At 45.8% G+C, this 21,600-nt stretch overlaps 1 protein-coding gene and 1 long non-coding RNA gene across 11 annotated transcripts in view; one reads left to right on the top strand and one right to left on the bottom strand.

Moving 5' to 3' along the window:
* The window catches only part of AUTS2 (activator of transcription and developmental regulator AUTS2), a 676,911-nt gene that overhangs the window by 425,752 nt on the left and 229,559 nt on the right, over positions 1 to 21,600 (top strand). The gene's annotated exons all lie outside the window — the stretch shown is intronic.
* The window catches only part of LOC310832735, a 37,639-nt gene continuing 22,274 nt past the window's right edge, over positions 6,236 to 21,600 (bottom strand). Inside the window, exons 3-5 of the long non-coding RNA XR_014558384.1 lie at positions 13,021 to 13,196; positions 10,511 to 10,654; positions 6,236 to 6,750 (exon numbers count right to left, since the gene is read on the bottom strand). This is a non-coding gene — a long non-coding RNA (uncharacterized lncRNA). The remainder of the gene's footprint in view (positions 6,751 to 10,510; positions 10,655 to 13,020; positions 13,197 to 21,600) is intronic.

A 21,600-nucleotide genomic window follows, 5' to 3' on the forward strand; every position in this document is an offset into this window, starting at 1 on the left:
CGACTGGCACGTCAGATGAAAGAACAGCTTTGGAAACAGTAGCATGTGTGGCCCTGAAGGTTTTCTCTTGGCTAGTATTCCAGGCACCTTATGGCATTTCTCGACAGCTTTGCAAAGGCTTCAGATAAAGTATCTCAAGCCTAATGAAAGGTTCAGCAGGCTTCATCTTTTGTCTATCCTGCTCTGCACAATGCTAAAAATGATCTGATGAACAATGAAGGCTGTTTGCTGGTGGAAGCCAAGCCAGTGGATTCAGGTGTTCTGAAGGAGGAGGAAGGAGAAGGACAGGCAGACCAACTGACTATTCATAGGAAGACAGGAAGCTGACTTACACCAAGAGGGACTGTTGGTCTATCTAGCTCAGCATCGTCTGCTCTGATAGGCAGTGGCTCTCATGAGTTTCAGTAAGGAGATCTTTCCAGCCATACCTGGAGGTACTGGAAATGGAACTTGAGACCTTCTGCATGCAAAGCAGATGCAGAACTACAACCCTTCCCTATTTCTTTCTTTCTTTCCCTCTTCTCACCAAGGCCAAACATGGAAGCAAACATCAAGGGATCATAAAACCCTGCCTCAAATAAGGTGTGGGCTTTGCAAGCCTAAAAATTCTTCTCCAACTCAGATAAAGACCTAGAAGACCTGTTCCCTACCTTGCAGGCCTTTTTCTTCCTGGCCTGGGAGGGTGGGGCCCTGACAGACTCCAGCTACAGAAGCTGAGACTGCCGAGGAAGCAGGAGACCATCTTGGCTGCCTCTTAGTGCAGACCCAGGTCATCAAGCCTGAGCTTTCACAGCTACTTTCTGCCATGAACCACCATTGGAGGGATCAGCAGCAACAGCACCGGAGATGTTCTGTGCTTAGGATAACATTGTTAATCACCCTGTTTTAAATGACAACTCTAGCAACTCCCATTTTGTTCTTTTTGTTGTTGTTGTTGCATTCATATCCTGCCTTTTTCTCAAGGTGGCACGGGCAGTTCTCCTCCCCATTTAATCCCCACATCACCCCTGTGAGGTAGATTAGCCTGAGAGGCAGTGGCTGACCCAAAGTAGTCCTGTATTCTTCATAGCAGACTAGGGATTCGAACCCTGGTCTCAGGGGCAGCATGTTCCATTTTGCTGCTTGAAGCAAAACAGGAAGATGCCACACTGTCTAACCATGACTGAAGCCTCCCTAATTTACATTGGATGGTGGCACCCATAAAGTACCAACGGCAGTGCCAAGATCTTGCCGAAATATCTCAAGAACTTGAGATTTCATGAGATTTCACCTAAACCATGTGCTGCTGGTGGCAGCACTTTGTTGACAGCAGAGGCAGAGGTGGTGAGGAACCTACGGAGTTGTCGCCTTGTGGACTTCCGCCACTTGAGGCAGTCGCCTCACCTTGCCTCATGGGCAGGCAGGCCCTGTCTGGTCTCCCAAGGCCTACTCTGGCAATCTAACCGCACATAAGAAGAGCCAAATTGGATCAGCCTTGGCCCAGTATACCTGAAGGAATGTCTCCAGCCCCATCGTTCAGCCCAAACACTTGAGGTCCTCATCTGAGGGTCTTCTTTTGGTTCCCTCATTGCAAGAAGAAAAGTTACAAGAAACCAGGCAGAGGGCCTTCTCAGTGGTGGCACCTGCCCTGTGAAACACCCTCCCTTCAGATGTCAAGGAGATAAAGAACTGCACAACTTTCAGAAGACATCTGAAGTAAGCCCTGTAGCGGGAAGTTTTCAGTGTCTGATATTTTATTATGTTTTTATATATGCTGTAAGTAGCTGGGGAAACCATTATTATTATCATCGGGTCAAAGGCCTGTCTAGTTCTTCCTTCTGTTTCTCTAGTGGCTAAGCAGTTGCTGATGAAAAGCCTGCAAGCAGGACTACAGGCGCTCTGCTGCTTTTGATCCTCAGGGACTGAAATTCAGAATCGGGCCACCTCTGATCCCGGAAATGATATATAACCACCACAACTAGAACACATCGAGATCCTTGTCTCCCACAAATCTGTCTTAACAAAGCATCCTCTGTAAAATGCTAAAATTGGGGCAGACGGGGAGGGACTGGAAAACAGGCACTGTCCGTTGTCGATGGGAACACTTGGAGCATACTGTTCCTCCCACTGAACACCATTGTTGTTGTTGTTTTATTTTATGCTACCACTCACATGGCAACCATTTTGGGAGGTAAACGCCGGCGTTCGAAGTCTGCAGCGAAAGCGTGCAGCCAGTTGCCGGGGCTACCCAGGGATGTGAGAATGAGCAGATCTCACACAGCGATGATTTGAAACATGCCTTGTGGCTTTCTAATAATGTGCCAAAGCATTCTCAGCGGTGCGCCGCGAGGCCTCCTCTTCTATCTTGTGCGAATGAACTAGGCCCAGCAGGCCTCGGCTAATGCAGGCAGGCCCTGCGCTCTGCTGGAGGAGTGCAGGCTCCGAGATGGCAATCGAAGCTTGATTTGCCAACACATTTCCAATGATTAAAATGTAATTAGCACGACGGAGTGCCTCCTCCCCGGCTAATTTTAATGCATGCTGTGACAGGCAGGCGGCCGCCGGTGCCGGGGCCCAGCAGCAGATGGAGGCAAAGGCAGCAGGAGAGGAAAGCCATTTTGCAATGTGGCTGTTCACATCAGGAAACCATCAGGGCGCGAGGCTTCTTAGGAAGGCCCTTGATGGCAGCCTGTCAAATTGGCTCTGTCATGTCTGACTGTGGCGGCGGTGGCAGCCATCCTTCAAGATGTCCTGGGACCGCCGGTTGTTTTGCAGGCTTTAACTCCTTCAGGTCTCTGAGCATCTCTGCCTGCTGATTCTTGTGCTGCTGCTGCTTCTTTTAAAGCGCCACTGCATTTCTGTATCAGACCAGAAACGCAGATAGCGCCGTGATCGGAATTTGTAGCAGCCGTACAAATGCATCTGGTAAAGGGTTCCAATTGCCAGGCTGAGTTAAAATTCTCAAGGAGGGAGAACTTAGAAACCGAGGAAGCTCCCATGGACCAAGATAGATTATTATTATTTTATTTGTTTAGAACATATGTGAAGTGTAGGTGGGTTCCCATGAGGCAAAACACAGTGATAACAGCAAAAACCTTTACTGAACTAAGAGATCTGGACAACAGGGGCAAAGCAACTGCTTATATGCATTTCTGAAGGCCTGGGCCACTCCCACTCCCAACATGATTGGCTGTCTAAACTTCCAAGCTGAGAATCATGACTCAGAGTTTAAGGGCCAATGGCAGAGGCCCAAATCCTTAAATGTTCTGTGATTGGATATCATATATTGAATTAGAACACAGGGGCTCAGAATCCTTAGTCCAGACTCAAGCTCAGGCAAACACAGGCCACTGAATGCATAGCAGTATGTACCACACTCTCAAGTCAAAAAGGCTCTCAGAGGGAGTCACATACTCTCCAACATTCCCATGGCTATTTTTCTAGAGAAATAGGCACCAGAACTCACCATGAATGCCTCCCTTATTCTCTGAAAATGGCAATGGCACCCTTCTGAGAGGTGCCGGAATTGAGTTATGGTAAGTTCCATCTGAAACCCCCTCCCCCCAAAAAAAAATCCTCAGATGAAAATATCAACATTTTTCACTGACCCTCCTTGACCCCCAATTTTTTGTCCCCCCACTGCCGCTCAAAGCATGTCGACCACCACTACACCAACAGGACACAGCACACATGCCTTCTGCCATCCCAAGAAAGCCCCTTAATACTATTTTATTTTATTATTTTATTATTTTTTTGGTAGATTTGCATAAAGAAAAGCACACATATCAATCAGTCAATCAATCAATCAATCAATCAATCAATCAATGTCCCTTCGGCCCCCTTCCAACTTTGCAATTCTATGCTTCAGTGATTTAGACATCCGTTTGCAATTATTATTATTTTAAAGGTCCTCCTGGAAAATCCACCAGAACTTTAGAATTAGTTTCTACTAATTCACACATTTTGTATGCAATTTTCCCCAATAGAATGCATTTTTCATATGCTATTTTCACTAATGTGTCATTTTTAAGCACACTTCCCCTTTTCATATGCATTGCAAAAATAAAAATGGGAGGGGGAGTGAATTTCAAAGGATGGCTGCATTTCAGTTTGTGTCCTGTTTTAGAAATCACAAATGTGGTAGATCTGCATTTAAAGGTGAACTGAATCTGATTTCTCCCCTACCCCTTGTGCCACCACTGGTTGCTGTTTACAAGGTAGCAAAGGACCCTTTCCCTGCTGAGCCCTGCACAAATTTTTTGCACATGTATGCCTTATTCTGTACAAATTACTTAGCCAGAGAACTGCATTGTGAAATGTGGAGAATTGCAAATTTTGAAGAATAGCTGGGTTTGGGGTTAAAGAATGTGAAGCGCTCATTTGCTACCTCATGAATAAAGGGCAGAATCTGTGTCTCCTGGGGCCGGCCCACCCATGAGGCAAGGTGAGGTGACTACCTCAGGCAGCGGAATACACAAGGGCTGCAGATCTGGCCTCCAAGGAATGCATCACAAGCTGCCTCAGATGTGGTGGCAACAACAGCTGTGGTCTGCTTCTTGAAGGCTGAATCTGCCTCCATCTCAGCAGGCCCCCACCTATATGGTGGACTCCTGGCGAAGAGGAGATGCTGCTGCTTGCCTCCCACCCTGGGGTTCAAACTTGAATAAAATATGGGGAGCAAGTAAGCCCTGCCATGCATAATTGGTCACAAGACGTGGAACATGCATACCATTTTTTTAAAAAAAAGATATTTATTGCAATTTTCAAACAATACAACAAACCTCACAATCTAAACCAAAAAAAAGGAAAGAATAGAAAAAACACCATCACAATCAAGCAAAAACAGAAAGATACAGCACGAAACATAAAAAGCAGAAGAAAAAAAACCTAAAAAGAAACATATAAATCCAGTTTCTTACCCATTATTTTCATATCCTTCTTTCCTGACTTCCTCACATCTCCCTTTTCTGTGTTCCCTTTTTACACAATCATATTCAGCAGTGCCTTACCCTTTTTCAGATCTTATTCTATATTATACCTTTCAACCATTATGTCTCCAATTTTTCCCCTTATAACATTTTGTTTAAGTTTGACATAATGTTATTCTAACTTTTTCACCCTTATTTCTCATAAAACATTTTTACATATTCCTTTCAGCTATGTCACTAATGCCATATTGTCTTTATATCCTGCATCATTTTAACATTCAAACGTTTTGCAATGTTTTTGCAGGTAGTCTTTAAATTTCTTCCAATCCTCTTCCATTTGCTCTTCTCCCAGGTCTCGGATTCTGCCAGTCATTTCTGCCAATTCCATGTAGTCTATCAGTTGTGTCTGCCATTCTTCCAGAGTGGGCAAATCTTGTGTCTTCCAGTACTTTGCGATAAGTATTCTTGCTGCTGTTGTTGCGTACATAAAGAAAGTTCTATCATGCATACCATTTTTAATGGCAATGTCCATCAACTTTTATGGGGCAGCTGCCTGAAATATTTTATCGGAGGGGACAAAGGGAACTTGGTCCCTAGGAGTTGGCTCCTTTGCTCCCACCCATAGGGAGGAAATAGCCCTCTGGAGTCTCCTAAGGTCTGTACTTGCCTGGCATGATTTGATTCCCCCCCAACACCCATTCCTGACATAGATCTACACTCAAACACGTGTTCCCAATGTAGATAAGCAAACGCTGCCACCTCAAGTGGGGTGGTTTTCCTTCATTTCATGGTCAGTTGTATGTATGTATGTATTTATGTATGCGGACACTGAGACCACATAACACCGGTCTTGAAAGACCTACATTGGCTCCCAGTACATTTCCGAGCACTATTCAAAGTGTTGGTGCTGACCTTTAAAGTCCTAAATGGCCTCGGCCCAGTATACCTGAAGGAGCATCTCCACCTCCATCATTCAGCCCGGACACTGAGGTCCAGCACTGAGGGCTTCTGGCGGTACCCTCACTGTGAGATGTGAAGTTACAGGGAACCAGGCAGAGGGCCATCTCGGTCGTGGCGCTCGCTCTGTGGAACGCCCTCCCATCAGATGTCAAAGAAATAAACAACTATCTGACGTTTAGAAGACATCTGAAGGCAGCCCTGTTTAGGGAAGTTTTTAATGACTGATGTCTTAATGTATTTTTAATCTCCTGTTGGAAGCCGCCCAGAGTGGCTGGGGAAACCCAGCCAGATGGGCAGGGTATAAGCAATAAATTAGTAGTAGTAGTAGTAGTAGTAGTAGTAGTAGTAGTAGTAGTAGTAATGAGTCATTGTGTTTGGCTTTCAGCAGGATTTATTCAGTACAGTACAGATTCTGAATCTTATTGCATTGGCGACATGAGGTTACATTTCCAGAGGCTGTGTCTAGCAGGAATGGCTGCAAACCCCACGTAGATGGGAAGTTCATGTGGGACTTTTGTCATTTGCTCATAGGCATGCTGAAGCCTGTGGATGATCATAAGGGGAGAATATTGTGTGTTGCTATTGCATGCTGCAACAGGCCCACATATAGCTTGAATTTAGAGGGGTGTTGTAGATTTCAGAAAGGGCAGGTTTCTTCATTTTCCCTATTCTGTTGTCTTCTTGTTCCTCTGTTTTACCTTCAAATCTAGTCCTCCAGAAATTAAGATTTGACAAGGGGAGTTTCAGGTTTTAAATCCAGGAATTGGAGTGTTTTCCCTTCCCCACCAGTAGGATTGGTGCATTTCAGTGATTTGAGATAAGTGGTTTGTAGCTGGTTGACTGGTTAAAACCAAATAGTGCTCATCAATGGTTCTTGATCGTCCTGGAAAAAAGTGGCAAGCAAGATGCCACAGGGTTCTGTCCTGGTCCTGGTGTTGTTCAACAAATTTATAAATGACTTGGATGAAGGGATTGTGAGGATGCCCATCAGATTTGCAGATGACACAAAACTGGGAAAGGTAGTTAATACCTCAGAAGACAGAGTCAGGATTCAAAATGACCTTAACAGGTTGGAGAACTGGACTTCAACAAACAACACGAATTTCAATAGAGACAGGTGTAAGGTTCTGCACCTAGGCAGGAATAATCAGATGCACAAATAAAGGATGGGGAACACATGGCTTGCCAGTGGTACATGTGAAAAGGATCTAGGGATATTAGTAGACCACAAGCTTAACAGGAGTCAACACTGTGAAGCAGCAGCAGCAAAACAAAACAAATCAAAACCTAAAATAAAAAACAAAACACTAATGCTATTTTAGGCTGCAACAACAGAAGTATAGTGTCCAAATCTAGGGAAGTAATAAGGTAAAGGGACCCCTGACCATTAGGTCCAGTCGTGACCGACTCTGGTTTGCGGCGCTCATCTCGCTTTATTGGCCGAGGGAGCCGGCGTACAGCTTCCACGTCATGTGGCCAGCATGACTAAGCCGCTTCTGGCGAACCAGAGCAGCGCACGGAAACGCTGTTTACCTTCCCGCCGGAGCAGTAGCTATTTATCTACTTGCACTTTGACATGCTTTCGAACTGCTTGGTTGGCAGAAGCTGGGACCGAGCAATGGGAGCTCACCCCATTGTGGGGATTCAAACCACCGACCTTCTGATTGGCAAGTCCTAGGCTCTGTGGTTTAACCCACAGCACCACCTGTATCCCTAGGGAAGTAATAGTACCACGCTATTCAGACATGGTCACACCTGAGGTCCTGTGTCCAGATCTGGGCACCACAGTTTAAGAATGCTACTGACAAGCCGGAACATGTGCAGAGTAGGGTGCCCAAGATGATGAAGTTCTTGACTAGAATATCCTCAGGGTCCTTTTCAGCTCTACAGTTCTATGATTCGGTGATTCCTTTGTTCCTTCCAACTGCACCCGTCTCCCAGATAAGAACCATGGGGTTCTTCTCAGTGGGTTGTAGCCAATGCTAGTCCTATACAGAGTAGTCGCATTGAAGTTAATAGACACAACTAACATAGGTTCATTAATTTCGATGGGTCTTTCTTGAGTAGATTTTGGTTGTACACAACCCAATAAAAACCTGAGGGAGTGCATTCTTCTTTGGGGTGGGGGTTTCCTTCAAAAACTATAGTACTTTACAGCCTAGGCATTTTTAAACCAGGGATGTGGTTTAATCCATCTGTGGTCTTCTAAATGTTGTTCGACTCCAGATCCCATCAGCTCCAGTCAGCACAGCCAATGGTCAGGGATTCTGGGAGTTGTAGTCCAGCAACATCCAGCATATAACTGAGCTAAAGTGATATATGAATAGGCATGGATGGAATGTTAGGCATCCATATCCGACAGGTTTCACATTTCCATTAAATTTGTCTCAGTCTCATTGTAATAACACAGGGAAACAACTCTTCCATCTAGCCCTATCTTATAAAATGTATTTCCCCTTTTCCCTCCCTCTACCCACCCTTTCTTCCTGGTTTATAATTCATTACTGGCATAGTTGTGATCTATTTTACTCTTTATTATTTATGGCAGCTTTTATCTTCTTGGGATGATTTATAATTTAAATTGTCCATGCAAGACCTCGGGGAAAGCAAGGATTACTGTAAATCTAACAGATGTAAACAGGCAGTATGCATACAAACCAATTGCCAGGTTGACATCTCTCCCTTCCCCCCCCCACCCGCTGCCACTGCCACAGAGCGAATGAACAAGTGTGTGTGCTGTATTTCAAAGAGGTTCTGGCTTCATGCATCCTTTGATACCTAAATGCAAAATATATGTGCCTCTTGCATATGTTCCAGCTATTTGCATTGACCAGAGACGGTCCCTATTTTCCTTGGACTTGTCTCTGTTTAATAAGGATGGATGAATCTGTCAATTTTGGTCCCATCCCCCCTCCCCATTTCTCATTTTCCCAAGTTCAGTTCTCCATAAACTATGTTTATTAGACCAGATTCACACTAAAATGTGGAATGTGGATGAACTTATTTTATGCATATATATATTTCTTGAGAATATATATATATATATATATTGAATATATGCAGGTTTTGGTGTCCTCGGGTGTCTTCCCGTGTAAAAGTTGGGGTGTCTAGGCGACGTTTCCTGTACCCGTGAAAATCTACGAAAGCAAATATTGAATATATATATATATTCGAATCTTGGAAGAGATCCAAGAGTCATCTAGTCCAACCCCCTGCAATGCAGGAATCTCAGATAAAGCATCCATGATAGATTGCCATCAAACCTCTGCTTTAAAACCTCCAAGGAGAGAGACTGTTCCACTGTGGAACAGCTCTTACTGTCAGAAAAAAATTCCGTATGTTTAGTCAGAATCTCCTTTCTTGTAACTTGAAGTCATTAGTTCGAGTCCTACTTTCCAGAGCAGGAGAAAACAAGTTTGCTCCATCTTCCATGTGACAACCCTTTAGATGTTTGAAGATGGCTGGACCATAAAGAAAGCTGATCGCCAAAGAATTGATGCTTTTGAATTATGGTGCTGGAGGAGACTGCAAGAAGATCCAACCTATCCATTCTGAAGAAAATCAGCCCTGAGTGCTCACTGGAAGGACAGATCCTGAAGCTGAGACTCCAATGCTTTGGCCACCTCATGAGAAGAGGAGACTCCCTTGAAAAGATCCTGATGTTGAAAAGATTGAGGGCACAAGGAGAAGGGGACGACAGAGGACGAGATGGTTGGACAGTGTTCTTGAAGCTACCAACATGAGTTTGACCAAACTGTGGGAGGCAGTGGAAGACAGGAGTGCTTTGATCCATGGGGTCATGAAGAGTCAGACACAACTAAATGACTAAACAACAACAAAATCCTACCTCCTCTCCATCTCCTCTTTTCCAGGCTAAACATCCCCAGCTCCTTTAACCATTCCTCAAAAGGCTTGGTTTCCAGGCCCTTCATTATCTTGTTCGCTCTCCTTTGTACATGTTCCAGCTTGTCAACACCTTTCTTAAATTGTGGTGCCCAGAATTGGACACAGTATTCCAGGCGTGGTCTGACTAAGGCAGCATCGAGTGATTGTATTATTTCCCTTGATCTGGACAGTATACCTCTGTTGATGCATCCTATATAACAACAGTCTTTTTGCAAGAGCTGTGACAAAAATTCTCCCACTTTCATTGTTGGCCGGAATGCATAAAAGGAGGGTGATTAGCAAGCAGTAATGCTTGCCACACCATGGTGTTGTATTAGAGGAGGAGGAGTGTTATTGTTAAGCTTGAGGGCCGCATTCCCTTCCGGTCATGCTTCTGGGGTCCACATGCCAAGAGTCAGAGCAAGGTTCAGAGGCAAAAATGGACAGATCAGCAGATGCTAATGGGCTAGTTTCTACACACACTCAAGGCACTCTGGGACACGTTATGGCTGGAAAAAACACTGGAAAAACACTGGAAGCAGGGCCAATGGAAGCCAGATGAAGAGGTCTGGAGGGCTGCATTTGGCCCCTGCGTCTGAGATTTCCCCACCCTGGCATTAGAGGACTCCCTTCCCAGCTTCTGATCTGCAATGCCTGGTTTTCACCTGCCATTTCCCTCTCCCCCCACCTTCTCAAGCACAATTTCTAAATGAGGACAGTTGCTTCCCTTTAAGGACGTACAAATAACTTGCCCTCACCTGTCAAGCGTGCTCCTTGTATTTTACTGGGCCCATTATGAACGCAATCTGTCTGTCGAGGATTTGCATACTTTCTTTCTTGAGAAGTAATGACAGCAATTTCTCTCCCTGCGCTCCCTTTCTGAGTGTCTCATTTAACGGCACCTGCGAAACCGACAGGCGCAGAGATGAGAAGTGAAAGAGAGCAGTTGATTAAATCATCATCAAGTCGGGCCTCCGAAAGTCAATCCTGCTTCCCGTCCGCAATGATATCCCTTTATCTTAAAGTAATGAGCTATGGCACTTCTGCATCGGGTAATGTGATAAGTTCTATTAGCATGTTCCATTTGCTTCGCAAGCAAGGGCAAGTCATCCCGGCAATCTCGTATCGCTGCAATCAAAGCAATTGGCTTCACAGGCAGAGAAGAAAGAAGCAAATGTTCAGGGTGATTTCTTACGGATCACAACACGGTTGGGGTGGGAGAAAAAAGCAGAAGGGCCTATGTGTTATTTTAACCCGTTACATGCATCCATTTTTATCTATCACCCCAGTGTGTCATCCAGTACCACTAAATTCAGAACAGACATATGGAAGGACATGACATACACATGCATTGGGACGCAGGTGGCGCTGTGGGTTAAACCACAGATCCTGGGCCTTGCCAATCAGAAGGTCGCCGGTTCAAATCCCCATGACGAGGTGAGCTCCCGTTGCTCAGTCAGCCACATGACCTGGAAGGTGTACGCCGGCCTCCTTGGCCACTAAAGCGAGATGAGCACCGCAACCCCAGAGTCGGTCACGACTGGACCTAATGATCAGGGGTCCCTTTACCTTTACCTAACACACACATGCACAAATTCAAATCATATTCAGGGCCAGATTTGACCTGGGGCAAGCTTGACATGGATCCAAGCCCGAAACCAAGCCTTGCAAAGCCATGGGGTTGGAAGGGGTAAGGAGAAGGAGACATGCCTTCCCTTCCACCCACCTCCAGACTGTATGTTTACCCAGATTTTTAAACCCTGGTTAAACATGCAGTTGGGAGAAGGAAAGGAGATATATCTCATTCTCCTCACCTACCATTAGACCACCCCCTATTTGACAGCCCCAGTTCACTCCAGTTCACTCCAAGTTCACTCCAGTTCACTCCAAATGGACTCAAACTGAGTGAGGTTGATGCAGAGCCGCTCCATCCTTATCCAACCAAATCCCAAGTCTATCCAAATTGGCTCTATTTGGGATCTCAGATTTGGTCTGATCTGGTGCAAAGTCCCAGCAAAAATTATTGCATTCTGCTCCATAATGAAACCAATGTCATGTAGTAGTTAGAGTGTCAGGCTAAGAACTTGAGCTCCCCGGAGGAAATATAAGTTAAGGTGATGGTACATGGTCTCCATTTGCTTTAAAGGGGGATTAGGCATAGTCATGGAGGGAGAAATGACCAGTGGGTTGTAACGGATATAGAGTGTTGGATCTGGGAGACCAAGGTTTGAATCCCCACTCAGCCCTGAAGGTCCCTGGGTGACTTTGGGCCAGTCACAATCTCTTAGCCTAACCTACCTCACAGGGTCTGGGTGGGGATGCAGTGAGCAGGAGGAGAACCATGTACACCACCTTGAGCTCCTTGGAAGATAGAGATGGTATATAAAATAAATAAATAAATAAATAAATAAATAAATAAATAAATAGCTTGCTTCCAGGATCAGAGGCTACATATCTTTGAATATCAATTACTGGAAGACAATAGCAGGAGAAGACTGTTGCATACAGGTCCCTCTTGTGGGCATCTCATTGGGGTTGTGGGAAAGAGGATGATGGACCAATTGGGCCTTTGACTATTACCATTTCTCTCCTGTCCACTTATTTGGCTCCACTGCATTTGCACCTCCGCTCAAAGATTCAAGACTTAAGTGGGGCAAACCCTGGTTTTAGTTCCTGCACTTGGGTAATTCATTATCCCTTCTCCTCCCTTGACTCCCACCCCTTTCAAAAATGCATTATATCACCCCCCCCCAAAAAAAAATGTTAGCCAAAATTGCATACCATAATTTTCCAGACATAGTAGGTATTCAGTCCTTGTAAACAGTGCCCGGACAGAAATCCCTGAGATGTCCAGGAAAATCCGGACGTATGGCAGCCCATGCCAGTAGTGTAGATTTTGGCAAATTTCATGAAAAATAGCTCAACTCATTTTATTTTTCCTTTGAGATTTCGGGAAGAAAGCTCAACAATTTTTGGCAACAAAAACAAAACAAAACAAGAAGCTCAACAGTCCATATTTTCACTTTTTGAAATATGGCGACCCTAGCCTACTAAAATGTTTATATTCAGAGAAATTCACACTCAAATGCTGATGAAATTTCAAAAGGATTTTTTTAATATAATGCAAACTGATGTTGAAATGTGGAGAACTAAACAAGAAGAAACTGAAATTGACAGATTCACTTTTCTTTAGTGGGTAGTCTGCCATTTTGTTCACATAATCGCAATGGCACTCTGAGCACAACAGGGACATGTTATATTTTCCTACCGCAAAGAATAACTATTCTGTGTTGTTTGATTCTGGATGGCATAGATCCTGCTGTAACTCTGTCCCCGCTCTGGTTTTTGTCTGAGACACTGAAGATGTGATTCCTCTTTACATATAGCCTTCCTGGTCTAAACCACTCATGCCTCCTGGAGACTGTGTTTCTTCTCTCTCTCTCCCTATAAAGGAAAGAAATACACGCAGATAATTGTCTCATTTTTGCATCTAAAAAGATAATACAGCAAACACATTATGAGTAGAATATTATTCTAATTTACCTGTAAAAAGAAAACAGAGAGGTTTTTGCAGGAGGCAAAATATCTCAAAGGATGAAAGGCAGACAAAATACTTGAGAGTGTGAACATGCTTGAGTAAATGGAACCCTGTTTTACAAGTTGCATATGGCACTTCAGTTGTTTGGGGATTGTGTGAACCCCTAAATGGGAGTAGGAAATGAAAGCTAACATACCATATTACCCAAATATAGGCCGTCCCCAAATAAAGACCACACATAGGTTTCCTATAAGCCAATTTCGAGGAGAAAACCGTAGACTGCATTAAGGTCAATACGGTGCACATGCCATTTGCTTCTGAAACCAACTGTTGATCTGTTTCTGTGTGTCTGTTTGTGGTAACACTATGCACTTCTCATACCAAGGCTTACACACAAGAACACATTACCAAGGATCGGGGCAGAGGAAAGGGGGTGCGGTAGGGGTGGACCACCCCTGGTGTCTTTGCTGAGGGGGTGACATTTGGTGTGCTGCCTGCCTGTGACTTCCAAGCCTACCCCAAGCCATCAGGGGAACGGGGGAGCTGCGCCACTTTGCCAGAAGCATTCCCCCCTTCCCCCTTTGTTTTGACATCTGGGGGAGGCTTGGGAGTCGCAGGTGGGTGGCACGCTGAGTGTCTGCCATCGGCAGCTCACTCTGCCCCCATGGGCGGCTTGCTCTGCCCCAGCTGCAGGGTGCACGCACTGCTCTATGTACCCGATTGGCTATCCCACAGTTGGGAGGGAACCCTCCGTGCCTCAGCCCCCTCCGGAGTGCACCCACCATGGGCAGCACTGCCAAGGATATGGGAAGGCATCATTTTCCATTTCATGCTGCATTCATTGCATGCATCACAGTTTCTTGTCTGCTGCAATTTCTCTTCTGCCCTAAATGGCGTACTTCGCCTTACTGTCCACTACAGCAAAATTAAGTAATTCACATAATTCATCATGTAAGTTATACAGTGGTACCTTGGGTTACAGACGCTTCAGGTTACAGACGCTTCAGGTTACAGACTCTGCTAAGCCAGAAATAGTACCTCGGGTTAAGAACTTTGCTTCAGGATGAGAACAGAAATCGTGCTCCGGCGGTGCAGCGGCAGCAGGAGGCCCCATTAGCTAAAGTGGTGCTTCAAGTTAAGAGCAGTTTCAGGTTAAGAACAGACCTCCAGAACGAATTAAGTTCTTAACCTGAGGTACCACTGTATTGCTTTTACATTATTTCATCCCACTAATTTCAATACAGAGGAAACACAATGCAAATGGGAGTTGGGGAGTAATCAGTTACTTCTCATTTGAGGACTGAAAGCAACAACAGCAGCAAATACTGATCTTATTTCCATCCCTGACATGGGACAAATCGTTCTAGTTCAGAAGTTTATTGTTATAGCCGGAGGCCATGACAGGCTTGTAGCAATAGTGTTAATAAAATAATACAGAGCTTACATCCATGATGTAAGAGAGGGACAAGTGGCATTCAGCTACCCAAAATTGAGCAATAACAGATCTGAGATTCTCTTAGATGTCCAGGGCTGCCTGCCCACTACACTGACTGGCTCAGCATGTGTCTACCCTATGCCAACACGGGGTAAATAAACCTTTGTGTCAGGAATGAGTCAGCTCCTAGCAAAGGTTTGCAGCCATCTTCAGAAAGCAGCCAGGAACAGAGAGGCTTAGATGTTAGTCAGGCAGGGGAGAGCCGGCAGCTGCAGACTTCCTGACTGCTCTCAGCTACTGATAAGGCAGTAGCTGAAAGCAGGCTAGAACACAGCCAAAGCTCGCAGGAAGACAAAAAGGCACGGACAGACTTAGAGACAGCCTATCGGAACAGGAAGAGGTTGGAGCTGATCCAATAAGTCCAAAGGGTCAGTGAATGGGAGGGCTGCTAGACAGGAAGCAAAACAAGAAACATAAGGGTCGTAAGTTCAATATCTTCTGTCGACACTGGAAAGAGTCTTCAGAAGGGTCATCATGAGTAAAGATACCGGACGCTTTGTTAGAGCCATCCGGAGCTATCTCTTCGTGTTTGCAATAAATCCTCCTTTTTAATTACCTACACTTACTGTGTTATCAAGCTGGGAACCTTGACTCCTGACACTTTGCAATTTCTGCTCCTGTGCCTTTTTTTCATCCAAATTCTCCAACATCTCATATTGCGGTCTCTCCTCTTCCTTCTGCGTTCATTCAGCCTGCAAGTACTCCTCTCCCAGTGGTTTAAAAGCTAGAAGTGTATTTGCTCTTGCAAAATTGTCCCAGGAATTGGGCTGACAGTTCAAAAATACATCTCTGTAGCTTCAGTGTTTGTGAAACTCCAGGCCACAGACTGCACCGTGCCTTAGCTTTGTGTGGATGCATGTGCAATAGGGACGAAACGCATCCATCCCTTTCCACTACCCCTAAGAGATTTAACTGCTGGAGTCTGGGGAGGGAAGCTGAACCCTGAAGTATGACAACTCTAGCAGCTCATATGAAACATCTTAACAAGGCATCCTCCAAAGGCAGATGCAGACAGGGGTAATAGTGACTAGGGAAGAGTGAATCTGTCAGTTTTGGTTTCTTTCAATTTCTCATTCCCTGCCCATCTTAAGTTCAATTACAGTCGTCCCTTGGAAGTCGAATTGAATCCGTTCCAGAAGTCCGTTCGACTTCCAAAACATTCAGAAACCAAAGCGCGGCTTCTGATTGGCTGCGGGAAACTCCCGCAGCTAATCGGGAGCCACAGAAACCCTGTTGGACATTCAGCTTCCAAAAGAACGTTTGAAAACCAGAACACTCCCTTCTGGGATTTGATTGTTTGGGAGCCGATTTGTTTGAGAGCCAAGGCGTTCAAGATCCAAGGTACGACTGTATATGGATTTCCACATCAGGTTGCAATTTAGGACTCCCTTGGAAGTTGGTGGACTCTCTTTCCTTGGAGATTTTTTAAGCAGAGGTTGGATGGCCATCTGTCATGGATGCTTCAGCTGAGATTCCTGTTTGGACTAGATGACCCTCAGGGTCCCTTCCAAGCCTGCAATTCTATGATTCTAAGTCCTCATTAAAATTTATTATTCCTTTGAAATTTCACCTAATATGTAGATTTTCACATGCAGTTTCACAAACAGAAAGTATGTTTGTATGTATGTTGTTTTCACTGATCTATGCATTTTAATGCACATTTCATCCCAGTATATGCATTTCATGTACACATTTCTGGGCTAGAGAAGAACATTGCAAAACTCAGAGAAGTGCAAATTTGGAGGGATGTTATGGTTCTCAGAATGTGTCAGAAAGTGCCGATTAGGTAGGTTAACCTTTAAATGTGAGCTGCTTTGAATTTATCCCCCATCTTCAGGCACTAGGATCATTGGACTGGGATTGGCCATGATCAACAGGGAAATTTGGAGTATATATCCTAGTGCATGCTTTGATAGGGACCATGTTCCCCAAGGACCATGTTTCAGCACAAAGGGTTTTGGTGCCTCCCTGCTCTCATTCTTAGCCCTGTTTCTAGGTCTGAGTTTCACCAAAGTATAGAATACACCCAAAAGATAATCAATAAACAACCAATACCCTCTGTGGGCTTATATAGAAATAGAATGCAAAAAATGCTATTGTTATATGGGAAAAAAGGTACAGTCGTACCTTGTTGTGTGGCAAGTTTCCTCCCCCAGTTGAAATGAAGACACAGACACGTTGCTTTAAGGTTAATGGGCATGAAAGGCCACAACTTTATTGATTACGGAATTGAAGGTATTGGCCTTAGGCATTGGCTTCTATCGACTACCCGGCATGGTGACCGGGAAGGGTTGAACACACCGCAGGAGTCCTGTTGAAGTACGCCAACTAGGATCCCACGGGTGTCACCGCTCGGGGGCGTGCCGGAGGCCCTACCTCTCCAGGCTTCGGACAAGGCCATGCCCCCCTTGGAGTCCTCTACCGGACTACCCCTTCTCGGGGGAAGGTGATGGTGCTCCCTTCCCCCTCCTTTTCCTATAATTTGCCCCATGCCAATGCCTAACCGCCACAAGAGCAAGGCTCGCCGCCAATACCTTCAGGCCCGTAACCAACCCCTAATCCCTGCTATGATGTCCCCCAACCAAATGTCATTTCCCGCACCTGAAAGATGCACGCCATCCCATCTGTAGAGGGCCTCATTGTTGTACTGGATGCCTGGGTGGCCAATGACGCACCCGCCCAGATCCGCCACTCTACGTGCCACGGCCCGCTCCAAGACCTTTCTTGCTTTATTGATTCCAGCCGGGCTCACACAATCTCTCCATGTCCTCCTCTCAAGCAGCGAGGACCACAAGATGGTAACGCTTGGATAAGCCGCCACAAAATCTGTCAAATCATCGAAAATGCTCCATCTCAAATCGATGGCTTTTCGGTATGCCAAATCATTTTCGCCTAACTGGATTATTAATGCATCCGGCGGCCCCTCAATAGCAGTTCTCGCCATCATGGCTGGTTTAAATTCACTCCAGCGCATCCCTCTACGCGCAATCCAAGCCAGCTCAACATTCGAAGGCAGATTCAAATTGTGCCCCATTCCGGAACTCAAAGCATGATTTCTGGCCCAGTAAACAATGCTGTGGCCCACCAACCAAATGCGTACTTTCTTGGGTTCTGAAAGGAAAGTAGACGGAAATACCGAGATCAGTATTATTGCTGCAAGTCATAGATTTTTTCTAACATACGTTCTGTATGCATTAGATTTCCACCTCCCAAGATCCTTAATCCTTTCCGTGGAGAGCCCAAAATGCACTGCGGTGGTAGCGGCCCCGATGAGAAAGGAGTGGGCTGCAAATTCTGCCGCGGGAAAACCGCAGGCTGTTAGCGCGGTGCGCAGTACCCGTGTGAACTGGTGTCTGGCCAAAGGTGACCCATCCTCTGGGCGGTCCCTGGGCGTGCCTGGCCTTAAGTAGCCCAGGCCGCGCCTCCCCTTGCCCGCCGATTGGCGGGCTGGGTTGCAGGCACGCCCAGGGATTCCCCCAACTCTCGCGGGGGGCGAGGGAAGCCCCCGCGAATGTGGGAGTGTCCTGCCCACAACACCCTCTCCTCTTCATGATCGGAAAGGGCTGAAGTTGAACGGAATCTGTTCCAGAAGTCCGTTCACCTTCCAAAACCCAAGTGTGGCTTCTGATTGGCTGCAGGAAGCTCCTGCAGAAGCTGCAGAAGCCCCATTGGACATTTGGCTTCCAAAAGAACATTCTGAAACCAGAACAGTCACTTCTGGGTTTCAATCATTTGGGAAACATTTGAGAACTAGGCTATTTGAAAACCAAGGTATGACTGTATATATTTGGCAAAACTGGCTAATATAGTCACAGCTTTGCTACACTTGCACTGTAGACTTGAAACACTATTATACCACTGTAATCACCATGGCTTCCCCCTAAAGCATTCTAGGAACTTTAGTTTGGTTAAGACTGCTGTTAGCTGTTAGGAGACCCCTGTTCCCTTCACAGTGCTACAATTCCCAGAGTTTCTTAAGAAGAGTGATTTGTTGTTAATCCACTCTGGGGATTGTAACCCCTTGAGGGGACATGGGAGTCTCCTAACAACTCTCAGCACCCTTAACAAATTACAGTACCCAAGATTCTTTGGGGGAAGTCTTGACTGTTTTAATGTGGTATGATGCTGACTGCTTTAAATGTATGGTGCATATGGGGTCTAAAACGCTGGTGAAATGGTTCGGCTGTTCTCCTTGTCAGCTGGGCTAGCCAGGCTGATATGCTAGCAAGCCTCAAAGCTGTAAAAGACTCTTTCTCAAAGGAGGACCATTCATTCCACCACTCATGCTGGTGTGTTCCTTGCCTGCGTCTGTTTTCATCTGTAAGGTAATTCCCTGCTTCCCCCTTTAGAAGCAACGATCTAATTGTGCAGCTAAAATCTAATCTTTGCCCTTTTCCTAAGCTGTCAGCTCATCATTGCCAGATAGATGACTGAGAATATTGTTAGTAGCAAGGAGAGCATTAGATGAGGTCTGTGGGGGGCTTCTCCCTCCAGTTCCTTCAGATTTCTTAGAGCGGGAGAGAGAGGTGCATTACAATTCCCGATCTGAGCTGAGGAAGGTTTTAGGTGTCAATGATAAATGGATTTGAAATATGAAAGTGCGTTTTCTTTTTCTTTTTCTGTTCCCCTTGCAATAGCCATTGAACGATGCACCCACCTGGTGTCATTGTAAAACAACAATGCTACGCTCTGCAAATGTCACCTTCTGCTCCAAACTGTGGGTAGGCTTATATGTTAACTTCTCTTTAATGTTGGAAGCCAGCATCTGTTCAAGGTATGCATGAATGTGCCTTAAACTGGTTCAAAAAGTGCTCCCAACGCTCTATCAGCATGTGAAATGTCCCACAAGAGGGGACAAGACACTGGACAAAGTTTATTCGAATGTAAATCACAGCTATAGGGCTTTACAGCTGCCACATTTGGGCCAGTCCGACCATATGTCTCTGTTCCTGGTACCAGCATATATCCCACTCAGGAAACGGGCTCCCACAATATCAAGGACTGTTAAAATTTGGCCTGAAGGTGCCATCCATCAGCTGCAGGACTGTTTTGAGAGAACCAATTGGGACATTTTTGATCGTTCAGACCTGGAGGAGCACACGGCGGCAGTTCTGTGCTATATCAATCACTGCACAGACACTGTCACAGTAAATAAATCCATCCGGTTTTACCCCAATCAGAAACCCTGGATGAATAGAGAGGTCCAGTGCCTGTTGCGGGAAAGGAACAGGGCTTTTAGGTCGGGCGAGGTGCAGCTTTACAGTGTGGCAAGAGCAAACTTGAAGAGGGGTATTCGACGGGCAAAACTGGTCTATAGGCAGAGGATTGAGGATAATTTAAGGAGTAACAACACAAGACAGATGTGGCAGGGGATTCAGCATATTACCAACTACAAACCTAACCTTGGTGCTGTCGACGGTGACCCTTTGCTGGCGGAGGAGCTTAACTTCTTCTTTGCTCGCTTCGAGAAGGAGCCACCTGAGACGCCGGTATTACAGCCACCAGCCCATAGGGGCCCCTCATTCACTGTAGAGGAGCATGAGGTGAGACAGGTATTGAGGATGGTGAATCCGAGGAAGGCTGCTGGACCTGATGGCATCACGGGAAAGGTGTTGAAGGGCTGTGCGGATCAGCTGGCGAGGGTCTTTACTAAGATCTTCAACAAGTCCTTACACCAGTCTATTGTCCCACCCTGCCTGAAGTCGTCAACTATTGTTCCTCTGCCTAAAAAATCCACAATCAGTAGTCTGAACGACTACAGACCAGTTGCACTGACTCCAATCATCATGAAGTGTTTTGAGAAACTGGTGCGCCGTCACATTATTTCCTGTCTTCCATCAACTTTTGACAACTACCAGTTTGCATACAGGGCAAATAGATCCACGGAAGACGCTATCACTACCACTCTCCATGCTGCTCTGTTCCATCTGGAGCAGCCGGGGAGTTATGTGAGGCTGCTGTTTGTGGATTTTAGCTCTGCTTTTAACACTATCCTCTCCCATAGACTGGTGTCCAAGCTAGAGGCGATTGGACTCTCCAACTCCACCTGTCTCTGGGTTTTGGACTTTTTGTCAGAACGTTCTCAGAGGGTTAGAGTAGGGTCACATATGTCCACAGCCCTTAGCCTTAACACCGGCTCACCACAGGGTTGTGTGTTGAGTCCCCTGCTCTATACTCTCTATACGTATGATTGTACAGCCATTTATTCCAGCAACAAAATCATCAAGTTTTCTGATGACACTACGGTGGTGGGGCTCATTTCAGGAGGGGATGAGTCCGCCTATCGGGACGAGGTGGAGCGGCTTTGTGCTTGGTGTGGAGAGAACAATCTGGCTCTTAATACGACTAAGACCAAGGAATTGGTGGTGGATTACAGGAAAAAAAGGAGGACATTCAGCCCTTGTATATCAACGGGGAACGGGTGGAGAGGGTGGCGGAATTCAGGTTTTTGGGAGTGACTATCGATCAGGGCATGACTTGGAGCGCAAATACTACTGCTCTGGTGAAGAAGGCCCAGCAGAGAATTTATTTCCTCAGACTTTTAAAGAAGAACAATCTGAGTGAGAGACTGCTGGTGTCCTTCTACCGAGGCTCCATAGAGAGCATTCTCACATACTGTATTTGTGCCTGGTTCTCCAGCTGTACAGCTAGGAAGAGGAAGGTGCTCCAGAAGGTCATAACCACAGCCCAAAGGATTATTGGTCATCCCCTCCCATCTTTGGAAGAACTGTACGGTTCCCGTTGTCTTAGGAAAGCAAACAATATCCTGCAGGATGCATCTCACCCGGGACACAGTCTGTTTGTACTACTGCCTT

This window comes from Podarcis gaigeae, assembly GCF_964106915.1.
Source record: "Podarcis gaigeae genome assembly, chromosome: 15".
Taxonomy (NCBI): domain Eukaryota; kingdom Metazoa; phylum Chordata; class Lepidosauria; order Squamata; family Lacertidae; genus Podarcis; species Podarcis gaigeae.